This window comes from Pinus tabuliformis, chromosome Q (assembly GCF_031772625.1).
Source record: "Pinus tabuliformis cultivar Carrire ecotype Pingquan chromosome Q, CPIR1, whole genome shotgun sequence".
In the NCBI taxonomy this organism is placed as follows: domain Eukaryota; kingdom Viridiplantae; phylum Streptophyta; class Pinopsida; order Pinales; family Pinaceae; genus Pinus; species Pinus tabuliformis.
In genome coordinates this window covers 898,346,092-898,369,792 of record NC_142296.1, presented here as the reverse complement: position 1 = coordinate 898,369,792, position 23,701 = coordinate 898,346,092, and positions in this window count along the sequence as shown.

The following is a 23,701-nucleotide window of genomic DNA, read 5'->3' as shown; positions in this document are numbered from 1 at the left end:
AAACGAGATAAGCGTACTAAGAGGTAGGCCCTATTAATTGGTTCTAACCTAAGGAAATATTCCATAGAATGTATCTGTTGTGGCTAGACCCATTATCTGGCTAGAGGAATTTGTTTGTGTCTTCGCTTATAATTTTACCTCACCACAAATTGACGACTCCATTGGGGAACCCATCCTTTTGTTTGTCTTAGATTTCATGATTTCGTGTGAACTTCTCTAGTTCCAATTTTTCCCTTTGGTTCTATTTCTTTTCTCCTGCTTACTGGCCTCAGTTTGAAATTCATAGTAGCAAATCTGGTCCCAACTTTAAATTATTTTATTTTTTTTTCTTGGCTTCGTCGCTCATCATGCTTAATTCGTTGACAGTCGCGCCAATCAACGCGATTCTGGCGCTTGTTTTCAGTTATGCAGTTGTGTTGATCCCTGTAAGTGAAGATTAGGGTTTGCCCCAAATCTTGGCTAGTGTGTTTTGCTCTCATGATTTCGACCTTGTAAGCCTTTTAGATCATGTTCTCCCTGACTAGAGAGCTTCATTTAGCTTGGTTTGTGTGCTTGCTTGGTTTAGCCCACCTTATGATGTGTTAAGTATGGCCCTATGTGAAGTTCTTTTTATTTTTCTTTGTATCCCTCGATCAACGTTATTTTTGGCCAAATAGTCGCGCCGATCAGGCCTATTAGCGCTAGTTTTAGCCTGAAAGTCATGCCAGTCGTGTTGATCAGTGCTACTTTTGGCCCAAAAGTCGCTCTGGTCTCTGAGTTAAGAAAAATAAGAATTTCTCCCATTCCAATGCCAGTGTGTCTTGACCCTCAGATTCTCTTCTTTCGCCCATAAATGACTAGGATGCTTTGTTTTCAATTGAATGAGTGAAAGAGTCTCATTTTTTCTCTTATTTCGAGTGTCTCTTTTCTCTTTCCAAGCATAGATTACATTGCTTGGTTTGTCGATTGAAGCATTTATGTGTTTGGTTTGTTCGATTCAAGGAAGAAGTTGCTTTTAGTTTCATTTATAATGCTTTGGATTTGATTGATGCTTGTTTGTTCAGAATTGTGAAAATTTTCATTTAAAGTGCTTTATGTGAAAGATTCATTTTGAATTTTATGAAAAGAAGAACATCATTCTAGTTTACTTAAGTGAAAATATTGCATTAGTAGCGTTATTGAGAAGCTAGAATTGCATCATCATAAGCATTGGAAATGAAATGAAACTTCTTATGTTGTTATAGGAAGATTAAGTGCATTTAGGAGATTCATTAGAGAAAGATTTCATTCTTTGGTTGTTGCATTGATTGTGTGTTCCCTATTTCTCAATTAGTGATAACTTTCATCGAAGACAAAGATATTTTTTCTCATATAGTTGCATGTAGGAGTTTTTTCAGATAACAACAGTAGGGCCTTCTAATTGGAACCTAATTCAAGATCAACCATTAAAATTTATTGAATTAACCTAAGGAAGCATTGAAACTTAATGCTCACATTTAGTGGTCTAGGCTAGAGACATGTTTCAATGTCTTAAAACCTAGCAGCTGTCGTTCGATTTGGCATTAGACAACGCTAGTACGAACTTGTGCTCCCCATACCATCATGTATATAAAGGGAGACCCCACTAGGTCTGCAATTCTTTATCCATTTGAAGCCGGGTTTGTCACCTTGTAAACGTGATACACTAAACACAACATTCAGGGAGATTGCCTGCCCGTACTTCTCGGTTCGTTGAGAGGTATTCTACAGTTCATGGTTACCTGGTAATCCTTTATGCCTAGAGTACCCTGTGTAGTCATTTGATCTTTTTGAATCTTTAAACTTAAAATATCATTCGAGCACTTGTCCTTTTAAGCTCGTTAATTCCGAAAGTGACTACCTTTCATCATTTTCTCGACTCTTAAAATATGAAAAGGCAAAGTTTTGTTTCAGTGTCTTAAAATTAACTACCCACGAAATATTCCTGGTTAAAGTTATCTTCATTAGTGATTCTTTAGGGTCGATTCCAATGGCGACATTTCCAGAGTCCACTAGTCAAGGATCCCCCTCGGATGGGAATCCTGGTCCTTCTCCTTCTTTTGGAAATGCTGGTGCTCCTTATATGGCAACGTTGTCCCTCCCTGGGTTAACCATTGGTTTACTTGTCTGGTTATTTTCGACCTCGGTGGTCCTGAGTGTCCCAACTCCTGCCATGCCATCTCCTTCATTCTAATCATGTCACGATGATTCTAAGGTTGACCCCTCACCTTCTTCCACCATCTCTTCACCCTCCTCTTCTACTTTGCTTGGTGAAAATTTGAAATCCAGTAACTAGGAGGCTAAGAAGAAGAAGTTAAATAAGCGAGAGGCCAACCGTGCAACTATTACTCCAATGCGCCCCCTATTGACAAAACTTCTGACCCTTCACAGAAGGTAAAATTCCCTTGCAGGTTGTGTAAGGGTGACCATCTCCTTCGAGACTATCCTAACATTCCTAGAGTCTTAAAGGTATGGTCTCAAAAACTTAACTGATCATCCCCATAAACCTCTGGAGATCATGTTGATTTTGCACCCTCAGTTAGCGATGGTGAGAAGAAAGGAAAGATTAGATTCCCCTGTAGGTTATGTCAAGGAGAGAATCTTCTTCACCTTTGTCCTCTTATGGATAGAGCATCCAAAGTTTTGGAAAACCTTGGAGTTCCTCAACCCCAAATTCCTATTGGTTATCAAATGCTTTCTTCTGACCCTCTCCTGGTTGGTAAAGAGATTGACTTGAATTCATCTCTTGCCTGTCCTGCTCTTCCTGAGCGAGACTCTCTTGTGTTTGTTCCTGACCAACCATTGGTCAAAAAGAGTGTCGACTTGGTTCTGCCACCAGTTGCTCACTCTGTTCTGGGAGAGCGTGGTGATCATACTACTCATGTTCTTCTCGTCTCCTCAGATTCTCATGAATCGAAGAGTGACCCTCCTGTCCCAGTTGTTCAGGAGAGTCCTTCTCCTATTCCTGCAGGGCATGGTGGAAATCATATGATACCCCCACCAAGTAGTTCTGTCATTTCTTTTGATTGGAGTCAATTGACCACTTTCCGCCTCTCATCTTATGTGCCTTTCCACATCATAGTACAAGCATATAATATGGTAGTACATGGCACTATATTAGATGAAGGCACGTCTGTTAGCATCATGTCTTATACTACTTTGCAAGCTTTGGGATCCCCATAGCTTGTGCCTGTCACTTAGAATCTGTTGGCTTTCAACAGAGGAACCAATCAACCCTTGGGGGTCCTTTCGAAGTTCCCTATTAATTTGGAAGGGAAGACCATCTATAAAGACGTGATGGTAGTCCGAGGCCCTTTAGATTTCAATCTCCTCCTCAGACGAAACTATGTTTATGTCATGGGAGCTCTTGTTTCTTCACTTTTCCATGTGGTTTGTTTTCCGCAAGAAGGGAGAATAGTGACCATTGATCAATTGTCGTTCATTGGTCACCAGGTGCCTCCTATGCAACCATCTTCCCCTATTGGTTCTTGTTTTCAAGCAATACCTTCCCCACCACAGGTAAATTATGTGGCTACCCATTCTATCTCCACATCAGCTGATGATCACACAGATGGTATTGTACATTATGTACTAGGGGAATTGGAACCCGATCTGTCTTTGGTAGTAAATGTCATGTATTCCTCCCAGAGCGTGGTTCTTTCGTCTAGTGAAGAACTCTTGGGAGCCATGTTCTCTTATGGGTCATGAACATATGTCATGAGGATGGTTCTTGGTCTTGTGTCAACCTCGTTAAAAAATGAAACAAAGGGTGTGAGGATAGTTCTTTATTGTGTCAAGATCATTAAAAAATGAAACAAGGATCTTGAGGATAGTTCTTTTACTGTGTCAACCTCGTTAAACAAATGAAACTAATTTTGAGGATAGTTCTTTTACTGTGTCAACCTCATTAAAAAATGAAGCACCTCCCATTTCCAAATCGATTCTTTGATTAAGATCTCGTAAAATCCTAGTCAAGTCTTTCTTGGATCTCGAAAGTGAACCTTCATTCCATCCACCTAGTTGACTAGAATGAAGCTTGGGGGGCATGTACCTCGATTGAGTCATTATGCTGGGGGCATGCAAACTTATCTCAAGCATACTTTTTCGTTTCAAGCTTGCATAAACATGAAACCGAATCCAAGCAGAGTTATCCATGGTTCAAGCTTGTGAAAAAATGAACTCATGCCTAATTTAGATGTTGTGATTGCTTTTTTTATCAACTAATTTATGCTAGATGAGCCTTGGTTGTTTTATTCGATCGCCACCATCTCTTTGGCCGATCATATGCTTTCACTTGGTTGTTTTTTCTTTCCTGAGGGACCGCAGTAATGAGTGGTTTTATTAGCCAGCCTCTTAACCATTACATGTTTTGAGTAGTTCCACCATTGCTGGAACCAGTTGCTACCCTTTATACCACTCGTTCCTCCAGCACAAGTCATCTTTAAGCTCTTTTCTAACTCGTAGAAAATGAAAATATCGCCTAGTATTTTTCCCTTTTTGACTCGTAAATGAGAATAAAATGGGGGTCCACCTTCAAGCTCTTTTCTAACCCTTTAAAAGTGAAAAGGTGTCCGAGCCCTTTCCATTTCGAACTCGTTAACGGATGCAAAACATTGTGCGCCCAGTATAAGTTTACCCCTTTTTTGGGCTGGGAGGCAGTATTTACGTAAAAGGTACTCCTTGACTAAAATGGTCAAGCGGTTCTCTCGAGTATTGTTTTCTACCTTTTCGGGCTCGAGAGACACAAATTTACGAAAAGGGACCATGTGGAGTTTTCTTTTGCGTGTTTTTTTCAAACTCTCTAAACATGAAAAAGATATCGAGTTACACCTTTGTTGGACTCGTTAAACTATTAAACAACATCGGATTCGTCATCATGACAAACATGAGATTCTCCTTCCCAGGGCTCATTAAACTTACTAGGTTGGATTCGTCCAAAGGATGAACTTACAGTGCAAGCATATGTTATCCCCTTCAAGCTTGTGATTAAAAAATAATTGGGGTACCTGCCAGAAATCGTGGGGGAAAATTTGGAAATCTAATCAGTTGTGTCGGTAGCTCACTCTTGAACATGACACTTTTTGCTTTGTGTCGGGTTGGATATCCTCCTTTGTATCGTTGACCTTCCTGGTTTGGGCCATTGATTTTTTCCTTCCATCTGGTCTTTGCCACATCATCATGACCACCGATCCTATGAATCCAAAAGCTGCCAAACTTCCAATTATGTCGCCAATATGTTCAAGAGTTGTCCTTTTGCAATTATAGTTACCTTTGATTCTCTGTATCATCCAAAATAATTTTGCATCCTTTTGTCTCGCATCGATGATGTGGGACATTATGGCCCTCCTTCGACATAGTCACTTCCTGTCGATTCAACTCATTATCCGGGAATTTGACGGAGAGACTCCTTTCCAGTACCTTAGATCTTGCATGCCCTAATGGAAAGTTCTTCGCACTCGACAATAAGTTCACATCATTTGCTTTCGATTGAGTGATTTCACGGGTGTTCGACTTCAGTTCCTCTATTCACATTCCGTGGATTGTGCTAATAGTACCTTGAGGACCATTGTCATTATTGGTGGTTTCTCTCGTGCTTGTTAACAATTTACATCATTGACTAGTAATCAAGCGACTTTATAACATGTTTGACATCAACACATCTATTCACATGTTAGAATTTGTACTTTGATCGGGTTGTGTTGGAGCGCAAGACCCTGGGCTCAAATAAAAAAAGTCCAGGTTGCAAAGTGATGTGACATGGTTATGTTGATATACATGTCTCTTTCATATGGATTTCTGCGACCATAACATGAGCTATCATATGTGATCCTTCTCATTATTAGATGGTTGCGACCATACCTTGGTTTCATTATGATCCTCTTTGACGGATGGCTGCGCTCATACCTGGATCCATTTACATGATCATTCTCTGGATGGCTGCGTCCATGCCACGATTCATGTATCATTTGCTAGAGCTCTTAGTTATGTGTATGTATCTGTACTTTCTTGCAGGTTTTCCGATGACAAACTACGGTTCCCCGCATTGATTCACAAAGCATTTCATCCCTCACTGTAGCTCAACTTTCACGCTTTAGGGGGCATCTGTTACACAACATTTTTTCACTGTCCCTATATTCCCCGTTCCTTGATCCTGGAGGACCTCTACAGTGAACCCTACATGCTTACCCTTCATGAAGAAACTCCCATTGTGTCCCTCTTCATGAGCAGAGCAATTCCCTTTTGCACCATTTCCCTTGAAACTTCTGTATTGCCCAGTTTACAAAACTGGCACTAATGACCCTTGTCTTCCCCGCGCCTATGTGCAGAAATTAGCATTGTCCCTAGTGCCGACCAGAGCGACTGAGCCGTGTTTTAGTCACGCTGATCCTATTATGGATTTTTTTTTTAAATTAAGAGCCGAAGCTTCCAACTCTAGAAGCTTCGTAACAGAAGTCTGGTAAATGGTTTGGCCGGATGGGATCGAGGATGTCATTTTGGGCTCCTTTCCCCTATAATGATGGAACTACCTCAAGGGATAAGACCTTCTCCCATGAGAAGAGGATCCATCTCCCATCCATTAATCCTATATAAACCTCCCTTCTTCCCAATCACAAGCTAGTGTTAGTGTTAGTGTTAATGTTGGTGTGCTAGTGCTATTTGGTTTGGAGTAAACAACAAACTATTCATAGTTGTAGCTCTCTAGTTGTGTGAGGGAGAGGTTTGATTTTGGTTTGGAGTGAAGCCATCATGGAATGCTAGTAGAAGTGTATGGGAACCTGGTTTTGTCAGAGGAGAACGACAACGTGAAGACAATGGTTGTAATCTCTTCAAGATATCAATATATATGCAACTATCGATTGATTTCCTACATGATTTGTCATCTTACAGATTCATGGATTAATGTTTCTTGACTTGTTAAGTAGGTTGAATTACAATTTGTTTGTTATCACGGTTGTTGTTTGCTGTTGTTTACTTGTTTCAGGTGCTTGAAGAAGGGAGCGAGAGATAGATGGAGCGAGCAAGCAAGGACATCATCAAACGGGATAAGCGTACTAAGAGGTAGGCCCTCTTAATTGGTTCTAACATAAGGAAATATTCCATAGAATGTATCTGTTGTGGCTAGACCCATTATCGGGCTAGTGGAATTTGTTTGTGTCTTCACTTATAATTTTACTTTAGCACAACCCTGTCAGAAGCTATGAGGATAAATACATAAAGTGGACCACACTGCGGTAGGGAAGGGACCAAGATGTGTCGAAGTTTACCAATATTTTTCATACCCTTTGCACAAAGTTGGGTATCATGGATTTTGAGCAGCATTTGGTACTCAAATACCACGGCTGCCTACACAGGTACATCTAGGTCAAGATGGAGTTCCTGGACATATCCTCACTTGGCACCCCATACTGATACGTTGTCAAGATCGATCAAAAGTTTAAACAAAAGAAGTGAGACTTTGGATCTGTGAATATGAAGAACAAAGGACAAAGCCAAGGTGGGGTGACCCAAGACAACTTGTCGAAGCTGCAAGAAAATAACACCACCATGAAGTCAAAGAAGGACACAGGAAAGTGGCGTGAGTTCCATAAGAGCCCACTCACAACGCAAGTGAGTGTCAGACCAAGCAATCACTGGTGGCTGAGTTGAAGGCTTCAAAATCAGATGCATGTTTCGACCCTGAGTTGGAACTCGACAAGGGGAATGACAAAGGGAAGTAGATTATTGATGCGGAGCCCAACGCCACTGTTTCCACCGCTAAGATCCAGAAGAATGAGCTGGAAGATATAGAGGAGGGGGAGCGCCTTTTCCACTCACAAATGTGGGTTAAGGGTTCACTGTTGCAATTCATTATCGACAGTGGCAACCAAAAGAATTTCATTTCAGCAGAGGTAGTGAAGCAGATGGGCCTACTAACTATACCACACCCGCAACCATACAACATTGGGTGGCTTCACCAAGGACGAGATCTCCAAGTCAACCAACAGTGTCACCTTCCTTACAACATCAAGCCCTTCATAGATGAGGTATTGTGTGATGTTGCTCCTCTTGACGTTTGTGATGTATTATTAGGACAACCATACTTGTGGAAGCGACATGCTATATATGAGTCTAGACCTCACAATGTGATTATTTCTTTGGGTAATACATTATACAGGATACCAGAGGTAGCCTCAACTACCACCACCTCTTTGATCTCTCCTAAGAAATGCAGTAAGATCATATCCCAGACTAGGAAATTTATTTTCTTTCTGGTTCACTCTCAAAGTAAGGGGAAGATCGTAGCCACATCCATGGCCCCCGGGAAGGGTTCCCCCACACAACAGAGGTAGGTGGATACAATCGTGAAAGAATATAGGGACATATTCTCCTGACCCACAGGGGTACCGGTGCACTGTCATGCCAAGAATTCGTTCAATATGAATCTTGGAGAACCTTTACCTAACAGGCTGATATATCACCATTTCATTGTGGAAAATTCCAAGTACAAGCAGCAACATGATCAACATCGAGTGCCACACAAGTTTCAGGTGGGCAACAAAGTCTGGTTGCATTTACAGAAAGAATGCCTCACAAGATCCCATCGGAAGCTCCGACCACTTCGATATGGTTGTCACACCATTACCAAGGTTGTGGAAAACAATGCTTTGGAGCACTGGATTCTCCCATTCCTTGGCTTGCACCCAGTGTTCAATGTAGATTGCCTTCGGCCATACTATCCACCATTGTTGGACACATCTGACATTGCAGAACAACTCATACCATCAGAGCTCAAACCGGACTGCATGGAACATGCCACAACTGATCAGATCATGGACACACAAATCAAGAACAATCGGCAACAAAGGATACATCTATACCGAGTTCTCAAAGCATGCCAACTCCTTTACCAAGGCAAATGGCTCACTAGGAACCAAGTTCAACATAAGTTTCCTCATCTCATGGAGGAACTCAACGCAATGGGGACCATTTCTTCCTAAGGGGGGAGGACTGATCTAGGTGGATATTGGTGGCCACCCACTTGTTCCACTTGGACACTCACCATTGTTTCTTTCAGTTTTTCATTTTCCTTAATTGTAGCACATTTTATTATTTTTGGCAGTTTTTTGGGTCCCGAACTTCCGAAGCCGTTTTGAGGTCCTAAATGATTTTTTTTTTGGAAAAATTACTCAATGATTGTTATTGTAATCACATTGTTCGCTATAGTCCCTGGAGAGATATTTCCAACGAGGTATCATACGCGTCAAACAAAGATAATATGACCAAGTTATGACCTTGGGAAGTTGGCTGCCCAATGAACCCCAACGGGGCCCATAAACTCTTGGTGTTACATTTCCTCGAGTTAGGGTTTTGGTTGTTTAGGGTTTTCTCTCATTTTTCATTGTAACTCAGTTCAAAGGCATGTAGCCACCACATCTCTTCTCAAAGATAAGCTACAGTTGCCCGAGCTAGTGTTATTTCCATTCTGTTTGTAAGCATATTTCAGTATTTGATATTAATGAAATGAAGTGTTATTTATGCTGCATCTCTTTATTTATGGTTATATCTGTAATTTGTTGTGTTCTTGTTTAAGTTCGGATCAAGTTACCCCTTCATCGTACTTGTAAAACTAAAACAACAAAGGACTTGTCACTATGACAAGACCGAGCTACTCCTTCCTAGGGCTTGTTAAAAATACTAAGATGGATTCATCTAAAGGATGAACTTATATGCCAAGCATATATCCTGTATTTTGTATATAGGAAGCATGTCACTCTTGAACATGGCACTTGTCTGTATCTCGTGTTGGTTTTGGGTTATCCTCACTTTGTCACTTGCCTTACTGGGTTTTGGGAATCCATTTGCCTCTTATCTAATTATATCCTATTGTCATCATGATCTATGATCCTATGTTGAGTCAAATTCTGCCAAATTCTGGAGTCATGTCACTGATATGTTCAAGATAAGTTCCATCTACAATTCAAACCACTTTTACCCTGTTTGACTTTTCTGCAACAATCCTGGATCACTCTTTCCAACTCTACAAAATGCTATGTTTCATGTCAATGATGTGGGAAACATTATGACCCTCCTTCGATGGATCACTTCCTTTCGACTCCAACTCATTATCCGGGAAGATGATCTAGAAACTCCCTTTCAGTACCTTGAAGCTTGCATGCCTCAATGGCAGGTTCTTCGCATTCAACGATAGGTTCACATCATTGGCCTTCTCTCTAATGATTCTACGAGTGTTCGACTTCAACGTCATTGTTCACACTCGTGGATTGTGCTGTTGTACCTTCAGATCCATCGTCATTATTGGTGGTTTCTCTTGTGCCTGTTAACGATTCCCATCATTGACCAATAATCAGGTGGCTTTTACGATGTTTGACTCCGAAAAATTTATTCACATGGTTAGATTCATACTTTTGTTGGATTGGGACAAAGATGAAGACCTTGGGTTACATCTGATAAATCCAAGATGTGTGGAGTTATTAAGTATTCGTAATTGCAAACATGATCCTCTCTATATGGATGACTGCATCCATGTATTGTTAGATGCTTAAATTTTAAGCATACTTACATTAGAGATGTCAGATATATTGAATTATGTTTGATTTATAGGTCTCCTGACGGTGGTTATCTATGTCCTTGGCTTTGCTTGTAAATCACTTCAGCCATCACTTTCCGTTCTACCTTCATGATTTAGGGGGCATTTATTACACGGTATTTTGTCACACTTCTCGTCTCATATCTTGAAGTGTCAAGATGACGAAAGATGTCAGTGTATTCACCATGAAACACATTCAGAAGCATCCCTGAAGCAAAGAAGAAAACTTGCCTTGAAATAATTTTGAAGAAACTTGTCAAAAAATATTATTTTCAGGATCAACACATTTTGCATCACTAGTGACTTGTGCTGGTAACTTGTTGCACTATAATTTCCTACCGCTTCGAGCGTGAATTTTATTAGGAAAACCCGCGCTAAACCTCTTCAGGCAATTTTTCCTAAAGTGGAGGAGAAGCTTCTCTTTCTAGAAGTCTCGAGAACAACAAGCTAGTTATAGTTGAATGATGATTGGAACAAGACCTCCCATTCCTGGTCCTTGATCCTACTTTCATGTCTCTTTCCCTTGATATGTGGAACCTCTCCCTCCTTTTATGAATCCTCAACTCTCTCTCCTTCCCTATAAATAAGATCGCTACTATCCACTACTAGTTGGCTATTGATTGGTTTCCTTCCTAGTGCTGAACTATGCCCTAATGTTACCAATTTTTCTAAGAAGAAAGGAGTGCTTGAAGGTTAAGGATGGGAATTAGAAACTCACCTAAAGGAGCCTTCCAAATTCAAGGCTTAAGTGGTTTTAATGCTCCCTTTACCATCTAAGGATTTCCTGTGCAACAATCCAACATTCATACATCCCAGTTCACAAGAAAAGCCAATATATTTCAAAACTAACCCTCCACTCCGTCTCATCCTGAAAATTGCTTGAAAAACACAGAGCACATTCCCTCCATTTTCACAACCCTACACTACTCAGTTAGACCCCTAACATCATCCTCCAAGCACTCTACAACCTTTCTCATCACTCCCATGCAGTTAAAAGACCTTGGAAGAGAAGAAAAGGGCTGCTACAAGACTCTCCTGTAGTAGCCTGTGACACTATTATAGAAAATCCATAATCCTAATTTTTTCCTTCCATCAAGTAGCAAGGGTGATACCATCTCATGAGGCACTCTGCCACTCCAAGCATGACTCTCCATCAGCGACAACAACACTTGGGACATCAAAAAATGACCAGCACACATAGCAACAACAACAATCAAATACCATGAGGAGCAGAGAAGATATACACAGGAACATAAAAAACATAGCAAGAAAAATCCCTTGGTACAAAGGTCCAACACTCCAACATGCACACCCCTGCATTAGTTAATCACGAGGTAGGCAAAGGTATGGAAACCTCATATCTCCTCCCTATGTGTAAATAATGAAAAATGTATGAATGTTGAGAAGAGGTATTTTTATAAGCGGAGGTGGCTAGTTAACTTGGCTACCCTCAGTTAGTGAACAAAAAGTGATTTATGAGCCCTCATGCAACATGGAGTTGTCACATCAATCAATATTATATCACAGAGAGTGGGTGGTGATTATGAGGGATGAGGGAATGATTACTCCAGGTGGGGACAACGGTCCAAAAGAGGAAACCTCGTGCCTCTGCCAAGTCATCAAAATGCTCCGAGCCCTTGCCAAAAGTGGAATATAATGTATTGAGGCTTCAATTCTCTTGAATTTAGGCTCATTTCAAAAATAGTTAAGGTGAGGACAAGTTTTGGGAGACATCGAGGAGAGTCGAACCCTGCTCTACCACTTCTATAGGAGGAAGCTACAGGAAGCTACAGGAAGCTACAAGAAGCCTCCAAATGCTATAGGAAGCCTGAGAAATTGCTACAGGAAGCCTCAAAGGGTGAAAGAATGCTGCCAAGGGTTGATTTGGTCTCCAATTATCCTTATCCCAAGCCATGTGGTAAAAATTAAGTGCACCCTCTCTTTCATATGTCCATAACTTTTATGTTGATGCACCTTGAATTTTAAAGGAAATATCAGTCATTTTATGAATTGAAAGAACTTGTATGGCTATAGAATAGAGAGATTATAACAAATTGGCATCAACTAGGAATTTCAACCCTCTACTTCCACTGAATTACACATCAGAGCTATTACAGGAAGCATCCCTCCTTCACCTAGTTGAAAACAGAGGAAAGAGATGGGAGGGGGATTCATTGGAAGGGAAAATATATACACTAAGAATTCATCTTCACCCTCATGTATTAGACATTTAAAAAAAAATTGGTGGCTAGGATTCTTTGAACTATTGAATGGATATGATGATGAAATTAAATATGAATTTTCAATGGCCCTAAACTCTCAGACAGGAGTCAATGACACCACTTTGGTAAGGGGATTAACTATTTCAATTAGTCCTAAGCTAAGTAGCAGGGTGACAACCCTTCCACGAGGAGTCAAATGGAGAAGGGAAGATAAAACCTCCAGTGCCATTGCCAAAAAGAACTTCTTCACTGTTGATGAAAAACCTAATTAAGACAAGAATGGAGTTAGGAGAGAAATCCTACCCTATCCCTGGGATGAGGTGGCCTACCATATCCTAAAATATATCTCCTATTAAGGAAGGCTGAGTGTAGTCTATGGCTACCATTTTATATTACTCCATGAACTAAGGTTTCAAGCAGAATTTCCCCTGGCCCAAAGACTTAGTGTACCATATTTCCTCCTACAGTCCATCAGGGACATGAACCAAAAGGTGAGAGAGGGAAAGCACCAACACCTAGGCCACCATGGCCTCATCAAACTGATAGTGGTAGATGCTTTGAATAAACTAAGGATCACATTCCTATGGTCCAAATTCATGGATATAGACAGAGAGGCCTTAATTTACACTCAAACCCTCACACCAGGGGAGAACCCAGTCTCTAGTGTTGGAGGAAGAGAAGGGAAAGAAGAAGAAGAAGAGGCAAAGGAAGAAGAGGAAAGAGAAGAAGAGGTAGAGGCAGAGGAGGAAAGAGAGACAAAGGCAGAGAAAACAGAGGAAGACCTAGAGGTAGAAGTAGAGAAAGAGAAAGATGATGAAGAAGAAGAGGAGCAACATGAAAAACCAAGCCTTGAGAAAACTACTGCATCTAGAGAAGAAGGGGTATCCCTAGAGCAAACAAGTTTGTGTCTAGGACCTAGTGAAAAAGAGGTAGCTGCCACCTTAGCTACCTTGAGCACACCATTCAAACCCAAGAAGAAAAGGAAAAGGCAAAATTCCCTCTATTTTAAAACTAGGAAAAGCACCAGGATTAAGCAAGGAAGGCCTAAAACTCCTACAGAGTCCCCTATCACAATTGAAGTGTCCCCACGTAAAAAAGAGGAGGTAGAGCCCACTGAAAAGAAATTTGAGGAGGTCACCTCTCTAGAAACCATATCAAAGATTCCTATAGCATATGTAAGGAGGCCCACAACTAGATCAACATCCTTTAAACAACCCAAGACACCTACCACACTCCAATAAAAAGGAAAAAGGAAGCTACAGGAAAAATAGAGCATGCTAAAGGAAGAAGAAAGTGTGCTACAGGAAGAATAGGAAGTGCTACAGGAAGAGCAGAATGAGTAACAGGAGGGGGAAACTTCCCTAAAAACATTTGAGAAGTATTTTCTAGAGCTATAGAAGCCTAGTCCAAAACCTAATTTGAGCTGTTATTATAAATTCATTGAAGGAGGGAGAGTCATTCCACAAAAATTTGCAATCCCACTTTTCTTTAAACTTGAAGCAGAAAGAGGAGGATCCCATATATGGATGCAGATTTCTAAATCCAAAAAGGTGGAAGATGTGGGCCTCATGGAAGAGAAGGTCCTTGAAATGGGAAAGGAATTAAGTGAGTTAAGGGAGAAAGAGTACACAATGAGATAATAAATGCAGTTAGAAAATAGATGGTTGAGGAAGAAATTACAAGAGAATGAAACCCAATTGGGCACAATGGCAAGCCTTTCCATGGAGACTACAGTGCAGACAACCATCCAAGTCTTATGCACTCTTTCTCAAAGAGCAGTGGATGTAGTTTCAAATCAAGACCTTAGCACAACATGGATCCATGCCATTTCAGGACTACACATAATTCATTGAATTATGTGACTAAAGTAGCATAGAAGGAAAACCCAAATTGGCTGAATTCTACATGCATAACCTCACCTTGATTGATATGAATGTTTTGGATCCCAATGCAAAGTTGGGGGAATTGCAACTGATGGCTGTTGCATATTGGATGACTCATGAGTAGGCTAGAGCTAAGGAGGTACAAAAATTAATGGCAAAGGAAGAAAAAGAACCACTCTATATCAAGGCAGAGCAGATAAGCCCAATGGATGTAATTAGTATTCACAACATCATATCAAATGATTTTGATCTAGCACCTAGATACCTTACCACCCTAGAGCATGCCATCTCACATTTTGAAGACACACCAAGGCTGTTAGGAACAAAAAGCCATCAAGCATGCCAAAGAAGATGGAATGCCTTACCCCACAATTTCCAAATTAGGGCGTATCACTCTCCTAAAAGGTTGAGGAATGCATTGGAAATCACACCCCTGTACAAAAAGCTCATGCAAAGATTAAAAGTCAACTGGATTGGAGTCAAGCTTAGTCAACCTTTATTGCTGGGTCTACAGGAAGGAAGGAATGAAGAAGAGGAAAGGAAACAATGGACAAACATAGATAAGGATGCATGCTTCTATCCTAAAAAAGGCACACCATATATAGAACATTGGGATGTTAGAGAGGCCACTAGGGACATGAAAGACATGGACATAAATGACTAAGTTACTCAGAGGATGAGAAACAGGTTCAGTAGGGGGATGATGATGAGGCTCATCAATAGGTATATCATAAGGCTCACAATGCCATCCTCCAACTTTAAAATCATCTCTTTCTCACATTTATTTACAAATTTTGTTATATTATGTTTAGTGTGAGGAGTAAAAGATGTGTTGCTATGTCATGTGGCCTAATATGTTTTAAATTTAGGAATTGGAGCAATTTTGAGATAATTTGAGTGCAGGAGCTTGGAGTAGACAACAAGGAGAGATTCTAGGAGGTTTTCCACCTCCTTAACTCCTCCAATCAGTCAAAGATCACTACTTTATCTCTCATCAACTTGAGGTCATTGGCATCCAAGTAGGACGAGGTCATTGGCAACCAAGCCAGTGTAGTTCAAGGAAGATCTAGATCCACCTTTCTCGAGTTTGGGAGACAAACATCTCTATTTTCTAGGGAGATGTTGGTAGCTACCCTTTTGTATAAATAAACATGTCAAGGAACTTAGTAGGATTAAAATTTTTGTTGTAGCTATGAGGCTATTGAGCTCAAGCACTTGTGAATGCTATTTTTGATGATGTATTTGACATTTCTGGAATCATAATGACAAGTTTCATTTGGATCCATCACTGAGTTAGTCCAGAGGGCTTAATCTCTTGGATTTGGGCCCAACCCCAGTACCTTAGGTCCATCTTATGTATTTATACTTATTTTAGCTTAGAATGTTTGATTAGTTGCTGCGTTTTAGTAGAGTATAGTTCCTAAAAAATTATGTGATCATGGCCTCTATCTCATCTCTCTCATGGGAGCATGATTAGAGGACTCCACCATCACAGCCCAAAAACATTGTGTGATTTCTTGGAAAATTCTACATTTTTTATCTTGCTTTACATATGATTGTTGTAGCTTAGAAGTTAATTCATTGCATATATCAAGTTCTTAGCATTTCTTAGATAGTTTCCCAATTCAACTCATCTTTTCCACCATTGATTGCAACATGTTGCAAATTAAAAGAAAAACAAGTGCATGTGATGTTGCAGGACTGTTGGATCTGTAGGCAAGGGATCTTTTCACCACCTCCATCCAGGAATTCTCCACTCTCTTTTGATGAATGCCAACCAATGTTCTTGATCTCTGTTTAGGTCACCGTGAGCAGCCCTCTTAGCCCAAAGCTGACCTTCCTGAAGTGTTGGGTTTGGCTAGGGGTGTTGTTCACCTTCCATACATTTCCCACAACCTTCATCCATATTTCCATCACTTTATCCCATCATCCTTACCCTCCAAACCCTCTCGGCAAACTGCCTGTAGCATTTTAGGACTTCCTGTAGAAACTTCCTATAACAATACAAGAATCCTGTAGCAACTTCCTGTAGCACACCCATAGTAGCTTGTTTTGCCCCTGTTTTAAACTATATTGCTAATGTAGCTTATTTTAGGAGTAGGTTAACCCCCAGCTTGGAATCCATGATCAGAGGTACCACATAGGACATTCCCTCCATTCCTTTTCCTTTACTACAAGAGAAAATAGTGTTAGTTCCTTCATCACGGATTTGGAAATTAGGGCATTACTTAATCTACAAGTGTGAAATAGATAAATGATCCATGAATGCTTGAGTTGTGAATTGGTAGAATAATTTTCTGTTTTCAAGTGAATTTGATAGCTAGATTGTTGATTGCAATTAGTGTAGATTTCCTTTATGCAATTAGCATAATTCTTGTGTTCTCTCATGGATTGATTCAATAGAATTTACAAGTTGAAAACATTTACAAGTTATATTTGAACAACATTTACTTTTTTGCACTAGGACTATCTTTTGAATCATGCTTTCAGTAGTTAATCTCTCCTAGTTCAGTAGAAGAATGGTCTTGGAGCCCTAATGATCAAATGACCTAGTTGAGGGTAGCATGAGTAGAATTCCATCTACTTTGTATACAACACTTTCACCTCGAATTTTGTACGAACCCCAAGTTGATAAATAGAGTTGAGGAGCCTTTGGGAGTTGCAACACTCTTGGTGCAATACCAGGGATCACCACTTCAATCAATAGGATCCATGTGAATAATGATGGAATGAGGGGGAAAAGACTTCATGGATAAGGTCCATGGTTAAAGGGACAAATTGTGGTGGATCACCTCATCCTGGGTGTATAGATGTGAGGAGGGAGCAATCGTGGATGTATGACTTAGCTCATCCTTTGTCTTTCCACCCCTCTAAATGCCTTTTACTTTTTCTTGATTCTTATTTGTATTCCTGCTCGTAGCTCAAGGAATAAGAGCTTGCTTTGTATGATGTATAACAATTATTACCCCCTTTAGGATGTGGCAGTCCATCGCCCATTAGGGGTTGGGACATGCAAGGGTTCCTTGTCTTCTATGAGATAGGACAACATTGGCCTAGGAATTGGCTGATGGCCACATGAGAGAGGTAGAGCTCATGCTTAGATTTTTCCCATGTGCTAATTTTTAATCCCGATAATCTTTTGCATTTTGATTTTTCTTATGGACATCATATGATTTTTTTGTTTCATTTAGCTGCATCAACCTCCCATGGTGAATTTCTAGGCCCTACCTAGGTATGAGGGTGGTGCCAAATCCCAGAGAACCAATGGTCAGTTGAACCTGAATAAGGGAGGTGGAATAGGGGCTTGTAATGTAAGATGGAAAATGGTAAGTATGGAATAGGGAGAGATGAGGCTACACTATCTCAATCATGGATTCCCAAATAGTGCACCTTCCTAAAGCCATTGGCCATTAGGGGAGGTCTCACTGGACTAGGATTGAAAATTAACCCCCATTTAAGGTGAGGGAATAATATCATGACCAGGACCCTTCTTTCTTCCAAGTTACCCCATAATCCATGCCAAAATGCCAAAAGATAAACAACCGACATAAACACTCGATTGAAAAATGTATAAAGTGCCTTTTGATGATAAGCCCAACTTCCAACATGTGCTCTTGGAAAAAGGGCAAGGAGACATGTGACTGATGCAGGTGGAAGAGATATGAATGATATGTTGCATTGATTATCAGGTGGCTATCACAGGTTGCTAACTGCCAGCTGTGAGAGATGAATAGGAGAAAATTTTATTTTAGGGGTCACCCACTTTTGGTGGGAAATAGGCCTAAGCTTTGAGGAAATGCATTTTGAATTGCCTTCCTCACACTTGGTCAAACAATGATTTTTGGCCTAAATCGTTTTCCTGTTGTGTGGCCACATCCACTCCTAAAACCAAGGACATCTTCTCCTTATCAGCCTACTTAATGCAATGGTCTTTCTTGCACTTACCCTATGCCTCATGTTTAGACTTTATGTTTGTATTTGTGCCTAAATAAGATAGTGGTTCCTTCTCAAGGAAACTATTCTCAGATCCCCCTTTGCTTAAAATCCCTTCATCAGTGGAGACTACCAAGTCTCACAAAAAATTGCTCGACGAAGGTAGTGCCAAGGAAAAATGTGGGGGGGGGGGGAGGCAGATGGAGGTAACTTGAGAAAAAGAGGCCCTCAATGAAGCTGAAACCTTTTGTTAAACTAGGGTGTACCATTGAAAACAAAGGAGAATGCTGGACTTCCAAAGTTGCATGAGATGAATTTTGCAGCATAGGAGGAACAAAGACCATAGAGATCCATGGGAGCATGTTGAAACCTTGATCACATATTGCAACATTGTGGTTTACATCCCCAAGGGTTTCCCATCTCGATGAGGAGACAGTCGGGGAAAGATTTTCCAGACCACCAGGTGTTTAGATATCCTTGGCTGGGTTTTCTTGAACAACGATGGGACATGATAGGCCTCCTAAACCAGATTTCTTGCCCTCTCTTCTGTAGAATGCTCGTGACTGAGTATTCATGACTGAACCCAAAACTCCAGTAATCATTTTCGTCGTGTTTGAGATTGGGTAACTCTTCAGCCCCCACAGTGAGGGGATAGGAATTTTCCAAGTGAATCTCATACCTCATCTAATTGGGGCCTCTTGTGACATGTTTGCAGACTAGATACAAAGACAGTAAACTAAAAACCCTAAGTAACTCCACAACTATGCTAATAATCTCATTTAAACACTTAACTATAAGGTGAATATAGTTTGAAACTAGGATAATACGACGCTCTAACAATCCTTCTACACAATCATATATACATATAACTAATATTTATTAATATTTATCTTTAATTTACACAAATAATTTTCATATAAAAGATAATTATCAAAATGATTTAAATACATTCAACCTTAATGATATTCAATTTAAAACATAAAAGAACTTCCCTACCACTTTGCATAGATTAATGGAAAAATTATGTTTTATTGATTAATGATAATGTTTAAATTTCTTTTATATTTTTTTAAACAATAAATAAAATTATTCATAAATTTTATGTTATTTTTATTTTTTATTTTTTATTTATTTTTATATATTATTTAAAAATAAATACATTTTTTTTTTTTTTTAAGATGATGTTTACCAGTGAACTTTATTTTTACAATTTTTTTCTATATGTTGTGCAGACCTTTTTATATATCACACATATTTGTTAATGGTTTTTGAAAAGTATTACACATTTAAAGGGCATGATATATATAATATGAGTCACAAGTTTATTTGGTGTAGAGTAGATTTTTTTGAGGTATTATGTGGTGAAAATGTTATTAGTTCAAAATTTTATGGGAAAAAATTTAGCCATGGTAAGGGTTGGTGTGACCTAAGTCGGGTGCGATTCTCGAGTGATTTTGAAGGCTTAGATGTCACTGGGTCACAACTACTCAAACCACATGTTAGGCATGTCAGTTATCTCATGATTCACATTACCTAGCAAAAAAAAAATATAGTATATGTCACAAAATCTTTATTGTGATCTTTTTGGGTATAACCACACATTTGACCACTATCTCCAAGTACCCTTATGGCTCAAAGGAAGCCTTCATGAAAATTGAACCTTACCCAATGGTGAAAAATAATTTACTTTTTACCATTAGATCTAACCCCTTTAAACAAGTATAAATAATTATTTATAAAATTACATTTGTTTAAAATTTTACTATATAAAAACTAACAAAACCATATAAATTATGGTTGGTAAATGTAGATAGGCATCAATCCATAATAAAAACCAATTCACTTACTTCATTATACATTTCAAGTTGCTAAAATTAAAAAAAAATTCATATGAATTAACTAAATTACGTGACTAGTTTCATCTTAGCTCCAAATCTACCAAATCTCTTTTCACTCTAAGTAAAAAGAGGTTTGCATCTCAAGGGATTTGACCCCTCTAGGCCCTTGGTAGATATGGACTTAAGATAGATCTAGGTTGATTTAATTACTAATTATAATTATAATTATAAATTTTATGTTTTTAATTTAATTTATTTTTAATTTTATTTGGACGGATTCAAAATTTAAACATGACATTACAACATCTTTATCATTTAGTGTTTTTTTAATTTTATTTTGACTTGGTCAAAATGTTAAACATTGAAATATCTCTACCATAATAATAATAGTTATTATTAATGACCAACCTAGATTCATCTTAACTCCAGATCTACCAAGCATCGAGAGGGATCAAATCTCTTGAGGTGCAAACCTCTTTTAGAGTGAAAAGAGATTTGATCCCGTAGATCTGGAGTTAAGATGGATCTAGGTTGGTTTAATCATTAACATTTATATAGGCTACATTAGAGAAAAATACCATGGGAAAAACCATGGGCTAAAGAATTATGTGTTTTTAATTTAATTTAGTTTTATTTTGACCACGTCAAAATGTTAAACATTACAACATCTTTATCATACTTGGTTGGAGAACACCTCTCAACTCAATAAAAAGAATTAATATATAAGTTCAACATATATACATTTTGAAAAAACATGTAATAAGACTCTTAACCATGGAGATTCACCCCCACTTTATCATGAGAAATCTTAATATGTAATTTGGTTTTGTTATAGTACCATGGGCCAATACTATGACTTATCAATATTACATGCTCAAAAAACCATAACTCATTTTATATAACAATTGTTCATATGACATGCTTTTTAATTAATGAATTTAATTAAAAGGATTAAGAAAAGCATAACTATTTTGTAAACAAATCTCAACCTTTGATTTTTATATACTACTAAAAATATTGTAGAATATTTTGTAGAGGTTAAATCCCCACTATCCACCTAATAATTTGATCTGAAATTGATAGCTAGTTAATGCTATGCTAGTATCATTTCGAGATAATAAAATTTTCTTTGCTTTGGTTTGCTTATCCATAGAGAGTTTATCCATGAGCATGTGATTGTCAATTCATCTAACCTGGTGAAATTTAGTGTTTTGCTGGAAATTAAAAGCATGAATTTAAATGGCTAAACAACAGCATATAAAAACACAACAAACACAAATAACAGAGCTCAATACACAAATTTTTGTTGAAGGAGTTCACCCCTCCTGGGCTACATCTCCTTGGTCTAGCTTCATAATGTGGGCCCTTGTATTAGCTTCAATAATGCTCAAATTATTGTTACATGCATCCAATACTCTTGGTACCTATTCCAATGAGTTTAAAACATTCAAATCTATCATAATTGACTATTTGTTTACTCAATTTGGTTACCAGCTGCTTTGGGAATGGCCTCCAACACCTGGTGGCCCTTGGCTTCAAAAATATTCAAGTGAACAAAAACACCTGTAGATGACCTCTTCTACCTCTGAAACCTACTCCAATGAGTTTAAAACATTCAAATCTATTAGAATTGACTATTTTTTTACTCAATTTGGTTACCAGCTACTCTGGGAATGGCCTCCAACACCTGGTGGCCCTAGGCTTCAAAAATATTCAAGTGAACAAAAACACCTGTAGATGACCTCTTCTACCTCTAAAACCTACTCCAATGAATTCCCAGCATGCCAATTAGCCAAAAATGACTATTCATTTTCGAAATTTGGTTGAGAATTGAGTAAGTTATGGCTCAAACAATTTTTCCTAGAAAACCTCCTCTAAATCTGGAGAACTGCCAGTTAAGTCCGCCAAGTTTGGTGGCGGTTCCGGATTTAGTGGCTCCGCCATAAATTCCGCCAACTTAATTATGGATTAATTAAATGATAAACTGATTAGTGGCACACTAATCTGCTTAACAGTTGGCCCCTAGCTCCTGGTTCGAGTGCTTGGTCACATGGGGTGGGGGCTGGCCCGGGGGCTTTCTTTTTACCAAACTTGCAGAAGCTCTAACTTTTGCATACGATGTCAGTTTTTCGAACCGTTTGCAGCGTTGGAAAGATGGAGACAAACTCTATCCATTAATTTAGGTCTAAAGCAATTATGAGCACTTTCATTTTTTAGCTAAAACACTGATCCCTTCATAATTATTCATAATTAAATTAAAATTCTGGAAACCTTATTTCAAAATAAACATGCCTATCAACATAATAAAATAATTTTTGATAATTTATAAAAATAATTTTATAATTTTCAAAATAAATATATTAAATTTATCTAATATATATTTAAACAAGTAGCATAAATTTTCACAAAGTCCTTAGCTCCAACAATGTTTCTTCAGTTAAGACTAATGCTTGGAGTGAAGGTCCTTTGGGGGTCACATTGAGTCCTCGTTTCACCTCCTCATTTTTCTCTTTCTTTTTCTATGTACTTTCTTTTGGGGGAGTTTTTTCCTACCATTTTTCCCATTTTCTTCACTTAAGAGAGGTATTGCATGGATACCTAAACAAGTCTCATTGTTGGGACCCATTCTTTGTTTGTTTGTTTTTTTTTTATTTCCTCCCAAGTTTTTTCTTATGGGGGTAGAGAGGGGGTAGGGTGTTAGAGTTCTAATAAAGAAGCCTTGGAACTCGTAAGCTTAACATCCTTATCTGCTACATTATAAGTCTTGTCTTCTAGTGATACCATTTCTCCTATAAATTAGATTGATGCACACCATTTTTTCTCAATCAATGAAGTATTTTCTTCATTCTTCATTTTTCTTAGTATATTTTGTAAAAGGTTTTTAGATCTTGCAGTCTGATTCATGGGTGCTTTTGCACTCTTACAAATATGTATCTTTATGAAAGTGAAACTCGCAAAATAAATTTTTTCTTTTTCTTTTTGTAAGCTTGGTGGGATTACATCTTCAACGTGTCCAATATATCACCCCGATTGAGATAGGGAATTGAACTGGTTACTTCACATCAAAGAGCGCCTTAACAAAACACCTGATCAAACGTGTCCAATATATCACCCCGATTGGGATAGGGAATTGAACTGGTTACTTCACATCAAAGAGCGCCTTAACAAAACACCTGATCAAACGTGTCCAATATATCACCCCGATTGGGATAGGGAATTGAACTGGTTACTTCACATCAA